General features: G+C 35.5%; 1 long non-coding RNA gene across 1 annotated transcript; it reads left to right on the forward strand.

Annotated features, from left to right (window-relative positions):
• The first annotated feature begins 2,572 nt into the window (after positions 1-2,572).
• Positions 2,573-11,069, forward strand: LOC146896692 (uncharacterized). Its single transcript, XR_015021862.1, has 2 exons — positions 2,573-9,463; positions 9,512-11,069. It is a non-coding gene; the product is annotated as an uncharacterized LOC146896692 (long non-coding RNA).
• Positions 11,070-11,299: the final 230 nt, after the last annotated feature.

Below are 11,299 nucleotides of genomic sequence, written 5' to 3' on the forward strand. Positions count from 1 at the left end.
CATGCATGTGTGCGGGCTAGTAAAAGCAATGGGCTTTTGACCCATGGATTATGCCGACCCGAAAACAACCAGGATTAGGTCTTCTAAAATGTAAAAACGGCAAAACAAATTGAGAAAACCCTCGCCTCCCCGCTTGCAGTGCCTTCGTCCCTCTCTTCCTCCCATCTCCTATCTCACTTGCTTGATACTCATTTTTGAAGTTTCTCTCATTAAATTTCTAACTCATCTCACTACTTCTTGAATATTTTGGATTAAGTTCCTTCCATTAAACTTCGATGTTATCAAACAAGTTCATACCTTTGTTTTTTCCCTTCTTCGTATCTACTATTGCGCCGCACAACATCTTCACTCGTCTCACTTTCTTTCATTTTTTCGCATTTTTTTTTTAAAATAAAGACCGAAGCATTAACCCGGTCCGGTTCACTAAACCGGTCGAGTCACCGAGTTTGACCGGTTTTGACCGAGTCACACCGGTTCTCACCGGTTCAAATGCATGACCGATCCATTGTGTAGCTCGAACCGGCCATACCGCCGGTTCACGGTCGGACCGGTTCGACCGGCCGGTCCGGTCCGATTTTTAAAACTATGTATCCGATGGTTTATTCATTCATTGAAAGAAAAATATAACATTTCAAATATTTAATGTATTTATTTTAAATACATGAATATTTTTATCATTAGGACATTTATAATATATATTGACCGTTTACTTTTTTTCCACTAGTCCGTTCTATATTCCTAATAAATTATCTTCCATGCAATTTTCTATTTAAGCCCCACACCACCCTTCACAAATCCTCATCATCATAGTATCTCATATCTCTTAATCTTCCTTCTTTTTTAGTTCACTCTATTCAACATGCAAGGGTTCGTTACTTTGGGTAAAGAACCTCTCCATTTTGTATAATAAATAGAATATGCAATTTGGAGAGAGATAGACACATAAAATAGATAGTGGGTCTCACTATTAAGTGAGTCCCACCATCATTAATTACTTTTTAGTTTTTCGAAATTTTTTTGTGTCTACATCTCTCTAAATGGATGAAATGAAGAGAATACCAAATTGAGAGGATCTTAGCTCAGTTACTTTTGTTTCTATTCTTGCTTTTATTTTACCTTGTTTGTGTACGAGGCTGAATGTTCGAACCACAAATGGTATCTATAACGTGATGCAATATGGTGCACGTGGCGATGGAAAATCTGATGACTCAAAAGTACATGTTTCTATGAGCTTTTTCTTTATAATTTTAAATTAATATTTATATTTCATGAGAAACTTTTCTGTGCTATTTTTTTCTTTCTATTCCTAAAATATATATTATCTTGTGCATGTTGAATTGTAGCCATTTTTTAGTGCATGGAGTAGTGCATGTAAAGCAGTAGGGACGTCAACACTAGTTATACCAGCAGGTAAAACATTCATGGCGTCAAAAATAAATTTTAGTGGTCCTTGCAGCGCCAAAATTCTCATCCAGGTACTCCCTCTTTGGCCTTATTTGTATGTGAAAGTTATTGTAATTTTTTGATTCAAATCTAAAATAAGAGTGTGTCTAATATGGATCCTTTAAATAGTTTAAAGGTGTTTATCGTTTTTAAAATAATTATGATATAATTTATTTATCTCTGATATTGAGTAAGTATTTTGTTTAGATAAGCAAGTGTTTGTGTGCCTCTTGTGCATGCATGCTGTCATTTTTAATTTGTTGTACGTTCGTTTAATTCCCCTTCATTCCGTTGCGTCTTTTTGACTACTTATGCTTAATTCTTCAACAAGATTAACCAAAGTCTATTTTACATATTTTTCTTACATGATTTGTAAGAAAACAATCTTCCGACCAAATGGTTAAGGAAATTGTTTAGAATCTACAAAATTAATATTTCTCCTATATTGTATCATTGTACGTCCTTCATTGTCTATGCTTTGAATTAAGAGACAAGAGTTAGATGGTGAGGAGTGATGTCACGGAAATCATAAGATGTGATGTGGTCATTCTCACGTATTCCGGTTTGCATGAACTTTAATTTGAAAATCCAACATTTCATTTTGTCATATTGTTTTGGGTCCATGTGCATCTCTTCCCTTCAATGTGTCTCACATTTTGTTACTGTTTAATATTTTCTATGCATACTATCTTTACCCTTTAATGATAGTGAGTGAATGTTTGTTATCACACTAAGTATCACCGTTATTTTGAAGAAGTTGCAAGTATAATTTTTGGAAAATCACGGTAGATCGTCGTGATTTTTACATATCTACCGTGATACCAAAGATAAACCGAGTATTGTGAAACTCGTTAACCCTCCAAACCGAAGGAAAAAATGTATTTGCTCGGCGACACCGATACCGTTCACCGTCTTCATCCTTCTCAACAACCATGACCACCGTCAACACTAAAAAGCCACCGACCAACACAAAATCCGATCCTAATTCCATGGGGTTGTCTCATCGATTCATCCGAACCCAAGATCGCCTCAAATCCCAAACCCCCTGTAACACCCCGTTTTCCCAACAAGAAAATTTCTTAAATATAGATCGAGCTTAACAACTTTAAACGGAATGCTACACTTCTTAAAAATTCATAAACCGAATAAATAACAATTTATTCTTAAAAATATAACAACTTAATCTTTAAAATCTCGCGGCGGAAATATTTCAATATCATAAATAGTCTTTGGCACTAAGACCTCATCATCATAAAAGTCTAAAACATAATAACCGGTTCAATCCAACATCTTTATTATAAAATCTCATAAACAATACGTAAGGAATAGAAAATAAAGTCAAAACTCCCATCCCGTTACGTATCGAGCACCTAAAGACACACACTTGTGAGGAGTCCACTCACGACAAAGCAACTAATCTTGGTTACCCGCAAGTTACCCATACGAAGAGCAACATTTTCAAGCGAAGGGGTGAGATTTCTCAAACAATAATATTAAGCTCATTAATCATAAATTACATTTAACAATATAAACATCTTATAATTTAACAATTATAATCAAATACATAGACGTCATCATTTCATCTTAGCAATATATCATCATATAGCAAATACAATCATCGTCACATATCATCATACTAAAAGGCATCACAAGTAATTCGTTAAAACATCACAACTTAACAACTTGACTTGACAATGCATCTAGACTCGACTATGCAACTCTTAACGTCTTAAACCATCTCGAATCATCATGAAATGCAAATGCATGTGGTAACAATCTAGGGCATAAGCCCTCATCGTCGTGGTTGAGCATAAGCTCTCATCGTCGTGGTTGAGCATAAGCTCTCATCGTCGTGGTTGAGCAAAAGCTCCATCGTCGTGGTTGAGCAAAAGCTCCATCGTCGTGGTTGAGCAAAAGCTCCAGGGCATCAAGCCCCCATCTTTAATGAGTATGCAAATGGACTCAACGTCTTACGTCTTAGAAAACTTCATGAACATCTTACAACTCTTTGACTTAGACCGACATTATTATCTTAAATAAGATCAACAAAGAAATATGCGGCACATATTAATTCATATCATATCGGCATCATGGTACAACAACATCAAACGATAAACATCAACATCTTAAACATCACATCAACATAAGCATCATAAATAACACATATAGTGCATATACAACAATTACACATCACTAATATTCTTAGTCATCTTAATCAAGGTTCAACAAGTCAAATATAAGAATATTATAATTCAAAGTAGGCATGGCATATCTTAGCTAAGGTTTAGATAAGACAATAAATAAAACAATTTTAGGCACTCTAGAAACTAAGCATTGTACGCAAGTCCAATGGGTTCCTATATCATATAAACTCAAATTTATATATATGCACTTGTTAACTAGTGGAAAGAAGTTCTTACATAGCAGGGAGCAATAATAATAGCTCATAATTACTATTAAGAAGGTATAAGATTCATATGCCCAAAATTTATGACTATGCACACAAATATAGCAAAAGAATTCAAAATATGAAAACAAGTACTCTATAAAAAAATTGCATATAATTATTCCCTCACAATAGTGTTACGGTTCCAAAAATTTATGGGATATACATGATTGGAATTTAATTCAATTTCTCATTCTCAAAGGTCTCTGTTAAACAATGTGCATCTATTCACAAAACAAACACATCAATGATTTATTGAAAATCTAGTAGAATATTAGTCCTCATGAAGATGTCACAGGTCCAATACATAACAAAGACAAAAACCGAAGACTAGAGATATCTCATCTAATTTATCTTCCAACGGGACATGTAGCAATTATGAAAGCAACAATCACATGGGATAACTCGGATGGTGAGTGAACATAGATTTACACGAATAAAGAAAAAGGACCAATACTAGGATAATTATTCACGATTGAAATTTATGAGAACCCAAATACACTCACGTAAGAGGTATTCTAAAACCAAAAGACAACAACTTATGTATGAGGTAACCAATTGGAATCTAAAGCACCGGTGGTCTAAAGTTGTTGAGAACAAAAACACTCATGTATCGAAACGGGATAACATTAAAAAATCAAAATCTTTGATCTACGGATTCTTCGAAGAAAACCCGAAGCTCCATATTCAATAAGGGTTCATCAAAATAAACTACAAGGAACGTATGAATTTATAACCCATTAACATAGCAAGAACACCCATCATGAATTCATCAATTTAACAATTAATCACAAGCTAGAACAAAAAGAAAAGTGATTATGAGAATAAGTATCTAACCCGCTTACAAACTCATCCTAAATCATGTTAATTGTAATCTAATGATTCTGATTTATTATTACCGCAAGATAGTCTCACCCTTACCTTAGATTGTTTTTCCGAAATCAAAAGCAGGCGTTCTTCGTTCCTAGGTTCTCTCTCTCTACGAGTTCTCCTCTTTCTCCTCTTTCTCCAAAAAGCGGTTTAACGTAAAAACTCTTTCTAACATAAGCTTCCTTATTTATAATATTAATCACTCTTCCTAAATCTATTTAGGCCCAATAACTTATTCTTATTTCTATTCTAACCTCCAATTCTACCTACACTAATAATTCTCATATTCTAATAAATAATATAATAATGCCACATAATAAAATACTAACACCTCTTATAAATAATTAAATCACATAAATAAATTCTAACTTAATAAAAATAATTAAATAAAAGGGAGGGCGTTACACCCCCAATCCAAAAGACCTTCGCTCGAAGCCTTAGCCAATGTTTGCAACATCCCTAACAACCAATTCCCCAAACCTAGCCTCAAAGGGGATGATTTCGTGATTCCAATTCCCGAAGACGAGTACCGGCACGGATTGAATGAATGTAAAAATAATTTACACGCTCGAGTATCTGCCCAAGGGTGCTACCCCTTTGATCGTCTATGCTTTGCGTGAGAAACTAAAGAGCATCCGGAAAAGCTTAGGACGATGGGGAGTCTCTTCACTAGGTAAGGGTTATTACGAATTCGTTTTTCTTCAATTGAAGACGCAAGAAGCGTCGGATACGTTGGGACTTGGAACCTTAATCCAGTTCCGCTCAAGTTGTTTGCTTGGACTAAAGAGTTTAGCTCTAGTACACAAAAGAACACTTCGCCTGTATGGTTACGAATGCATGGGTTGGCTCAAGAATATTGGAGACCCAAAATTTTGTTCGCAATTGCCGGTAGTGTGGGTAGCCCCATTTGCATTGATGAAAATACCGGTAAAAACGGGATGGACGGGAGTTTCGCTCATTTTGCAAGGGTTCAAGTTGATGTGGACCTAGCAACCGAACTAAAGCAAAGGGTGCTTGTGGAAAGACAGGGCTTTGCTATGTATGTGGATTTTGAATACGAAAATTTACAGATTTCGTTCTTACCGTAAAGTGGTTGGCCATCATGTTAATCATTGTAGAAGGCGTGCGCACATTGCCGATGAGGAAAACAGGAGAGAAAAAATCACTAAGAACAAAGCTCCCGTTGTAGAAAAAAACAAACGAGTTGAGGCCACCGAGATTGTGGACCTTGATAAGGTTGATTTGAAAGTTCCCGAAAATGATTCTAACACTAGGAAAGGGGTTTCTATTGAAGAAGACAATGCAAACTTAAATGTGGCTGATATTGAAGGAAACAAAACACAACAAGAAAAGGAGAATTTTGGAAAAAACAATTCGACACGGCGTTAACTCGAAGAAGAGGTATGTGCAGATTCGATGACATAAATTCTCATAATTCGAATTTGTTGATGCAACACAGCTAGATGAGGAGGAAGCTAAATCAACTACCCATAGTCCTTCTAAACTCACCCCAACCCCCGATCGAATCCAAAAAGATATGCATTTTCTGCGCACTTCATGGGCTAACTTAGCGGATTAAGAGAAAACTGTGTTTATTGCAAACGAACAGCCGCTCTTGATGTTACATGTGAGGCCGGTGCTACTTCGATCATAGCAAACAAGCAATGCAAAATATTGATGATGCCATCGACGGGATGACATTCAACAAGCCGACTTTCAATTGGTGACAAACGGAAAGAAAACTCAACAAAAAAAGGTACTTCAATAAAAAGCAATTATGTAACTAGGCCTAAACCTAGTGCTCCTAAACCTTTTTGATGAAGATCCTTTTTGGAACATTAGAGTAATGGCCAATGAATCCTCTAGAGTGGCCCTCAAAAGACTTACTACTACCTACAAACCCGACATTATCCTTATATCCGAACCTTGGATTGACTTCGCAAACTTTCCTCAAACTCCGGCTTCTTAACCTTGACTTGAAGCTGTTTGCGGTTAATAACGAAACAATAACACTCCTAACCTCTGGTGCATATGCAAAACCTCCATTACTCCTACCATTCTTCAATCATCCGATCAACATGTCTCCTTCACCTTTTCTCACAATCACCGCGTTTTTGGTGTGTCGGCTATATATGCCTCTACTAGCTACTTACATAGAAGAGTTCTTTGGAATCAGCTATCTAACCTTCACAACCTTCACTCCATTCCTTGGTGTTGTATTGGAGATTTCAATGCAATTTGTGGTGCTCATGAGCATAGAGGTGCGACCTCCCCCGCCACCTCCCTATGAACGAGGTTGTAAATTGGTCCGATGCTAGTAATATGCTTCACCTCCCTACTAGGGGCGCTCTTTTCACTTGGTCTAATAATAGAGGTGGTATAAGGCACACCGAGAGAAGATTAGATAGGGCTCTGTGCAACCAAGCTTGGTTAGATGCATGTTCCTCTTTATCTGTTTCTTCTTTAATCAAGGTCAACTCAGATCATTTCCCTATCCTCCCGGACTGCAAGTTTGATGAAATTAAAATCCCTAGCCAATTCAAGTTTCTTAAAATGTGGTCCATAAATGATACTTGTAAAGAAGTGATTGAATCTTGCTGGAATTGTAACGCCCTATTTTATTAATTATTATTTTATCAAGTTTGGTGTCTTTTTGTATAATTTATTTGAATATATGTTATGTGTTATATGTGTTCATATGTGATTAATTGTACGTGTCCGTATTTTTGGTTGGGATTATTAGAATTCGGTCTCGGTAATATAATTGTAGTTTACATAACTTAGACATGTGCATGATGCTATAATTTCTTATGTTGATAATTTCTAATGGTCAAGAGTAGTTAGTGAGACTTATTGCTTTTTCTATAACCACGTTTGGTGTCAGCTAGGTGGAGTATTGTTCTTTTAATTAATTACTCTCCTATTAATATTTTTTGGAGCATGCTTGTGTGAAATGAAAGGCCAAGAATCAAAGCAATGGATGCCTATCAATTTCAACTATTATATTTTCTAGCACATTATCTAGATAGTACCATGACTTGTCCTACATGATTAGAAACTACCTTCCTCCCATTTTCCTACTCTTACGTGCCACTATATCTCTATCATTCATTGTGTTTTGTCATTTATCATGCACCATTCTTTTTCCCTATTTAATTTATTCATGCACTCATATCAAATTCAACCAAGACCTAATTAAACCAATATGGTTATTTTATGGGAAATCATGCGCATATGGCTCTCCTTAATGCTATTTATATATTTAATCTTTTCCCCTTATTGCAAGCGCATGACATTACTCTTTTATTGAGTTTACACATTGTTTATACCATTTAAATTCATATGTCTTCCCCACTTGGTCCATCCAAAAGATTTGTTAAATCTCTCTCAAAGTATGCTCCTTCTATCCTTGTTCAATGGACCGATCCTTTAAGTGATTGTTGTAATAAAATAGTATTAAGAAACCTATCATGGCATATAGAATATTAGTAGTTGTCTTTAAATAAAAACAAGTTGTGTTGGTGACACTCTCCCTTGTGATTATATATCTATATATTCTCATGTCATTTGGTAGTTGCCTTAAAATTGTGGAGTCATGAATACTTAATTGTTGTCATCCTTTTCTCTCCGTACATACTTATCAACGTGCATATCTCATTCTCTCAAGATGCCATTTTGTTCTCTAGATAAAAGAATTCAATTCCCAACATGCAAGACATTATTAGATATATATTTCAATTCTCTCACAATCAGTCGGTCTCTTACTCATTCGATTACACAAGCCACTCCACTCTTCTCTAATTCTTTGCGTGGCTAAACTTAACGGAACAAAAACAAGTGTGCGTGGACTTAGAGTTAACTTGTTAGGAAGAAAAGCTTTCAAGGTAAGGGTGAGACTATCTTTCACTAATATTAAGTCTCGTAGATCATTAAATTGCATCTAACATGTTTTAGGATGAGTTTTGTAAGATTATGAGAATTAGTGTTTGAGATGAGCGTAGTGTCGAGAGTGATGGTGAGTGTATGTCAATATATTCTTAATGATTAATTGAAATAATGATATATTATATTATATAATGAGCAAAGATGAATTATTTGACGATGTGTAAATAATAAAATAATTAAAGTTATTTAAGGATGTGTGATTTAAGGATGTGTTATTTAAAGATGTGATATTGTTATTTATATGTGTTAATTATGATGTTTATGTTGATGCGATGTTTAAGATGTTGATTATCATTGATGCTATTGTATTAAGATGTTGTTATGATATGAATTGCTTATGTGTTATGTATGCCGTTATTGAACCTTATTTAATATGCAAAGGCCAGTCTAAGTTGAGGAGTCTTATAAGATGTTATGATGTTGAGAAGTGTTAAGATGTCATAGATGTTCATGAAGTTCTAAGACGTAAGATGTTGAGTCCATGCATATTCATTTAAAGATGAGGGCTCATGCCCCGGAGCTTTTGCTCAACCACGACGATGGAGCTTTTGCTCAACCACGACGATGGAGCTTTTGCTCAACCACGACGATGGAGCTTTTGCTCAACACGACGATGGAGCTTTTGCTCAAGAGCCTATTTACGCTCATATATGTTGGAGGCTTGATGCCCTGATTGGTACCACATGCATTTGCATATCAAGATGATTTAAGATGATTTTAAGAAGTTGAAGTTGCATAGTAGAGTCGAGTTGTTAAGAGGTTAAGATGTTGAGTTGTTAAGAGGTTAAGATGTTGAGTTGTTAAGAGGTGAAGATGTCGAGTTGTTAAGAGGTTAAGATGTCAAGTTGTTAAGAGGTTAAGATGTCGAGTTGTTAAGATTGATTTATAAGTTGAATATGAGGTTGATGTTGATGATTGATTATGAAGCCGCTCATGAATTTGATTATGAAGTTGTTATGATAATGCTATGTTTGATAATGCTATGATGTTTATGATTATTATTTGATGATGTATGATGATGTTTATGATTAGTAAATAATGTTATATGATGATGTTTATGTCTATGATTAAGATGATATATGATGCTATGATTAAGATGATATAAGATGAAGTATATGACTAATGTAGGAAGATTAATGATGCTAGTTAATGAAGTTTAAGATGTTAGATATAATTATTGAATTATATGACGTCTATGTTGTTAAGTGTAGTTTATGATTTATATGCTTAATATTATTGTTTGAGAAATCTCACCCCTTCGCGTATATGTTGCCTCGACCGTGGGTAATGTGCGGGTAATAAAGACTAGCCGTGTTCGTGAGTAGACTCCTCACAAGTGTATGTCTTAGGTGCTCGATACGTAACGGGATGGGATTTTAGTTGTTGTTTTCTATTCCTTTACGTATTATTTTGGAAGTTCTCAAGAATTATTTTTGAACTAAGATTTATGAGACTTTTATGATGAGGCCTGCGTGCCAAAGACTTTTATGTTGTTGAACTAATTCCGCCGCGAAGTTTTAAAGATTAAGTTGAATAATTTTGAAGGATAAATATTTATTTATTTATTCAGTTTATGATTTTTAAGAAAAGAATGTGACATTCCGTTTAAGTCGTTAAACTCGATTTTATTTATGAAATTTTTATGTCGGGAAAACGGGGTGTTACAGAATCAATCTATTATTGGTTGCCCAATGTATGTGCTCAGCCAAAAGCTCAAGAATCTCAAAGTGAAACTCAAGTTATGGAACAAAGAAGTGTTTGGAAATGTTCATGAACCGGTTAGTCTTGCTGAAAATAACCTTCATCTCGATTAAGCTTCAAATTGATACCGATGGCCATTCGTATGAGTTACTTGACCAACAAAAACAAGCCCAACTTGCCCTTGATCAAGCTCTAGCTAAGGAAGAATTTTTGGAAAGAAAAAGCAAATGTCAGGATGGCATGTGGAAGGAGACGAAACACCGGTTACTTTCACGTAATAGCCAAAATCAAAGCCAAAACAAATCAAATCACTTCCTTAAGAATTGGTGATCGGCTTGTCGGTGACCCAGAGCAAATATCCACCCATATTACTAACCATTTTAAAGATATTTTTGTGCTTCTTCTGTTTTGCGGGTAAACAACTTGGTGGATGATGTGATCCCTAAAGTTATTGATGAACCTACTAATACCATGTTGAAAACTTTTCCCTCCAAAGAGGAAATTCACAACGCTGTTTTTGCTCTCAATAGCAATGGTGCACCGGACCGAATGGTTTTGGAGCGTTGTTCTTTCAAACTTACCGGAGCATTGTTAAGACTGATGTGGAGAATGCCGTGTTAGAATTTTTCAATAAAAGTTGGATGTTACCCAATTACAATGCCAATACTCTTGTGTTGATCCCTAAATCTCCAAACGCCGATTCGGTATCTCAAGACGGCCAATTGCTCTCGCAAATTTCAAATATAAAATCATTTCCAAAATCTTAGCCGACAGGTTGTCCGCTATTATGCCCAACATTATCTCTCGGAGCGAGAAAGGTTTCATTAAAGGGAGACAAATTAAAGACCGCATCCGTCCGGCTTCGGAAGCAATGAACCAAATTCACAAAAAATC

The sequence above is a fragment of the Medicago sativa genome, chromosome 8, assembly GCF_051527215.1.
Source record: "Medicago sativa cultivar Bolivia chromosome 8, Bolivia_mono, whole genome shotgun sequence".
NCBI lineage: Eukaryota > Viridiplantae > Streptophyta > Magnoliopsida > Fabales > Fabaceae > Medicago > Medicago sativa.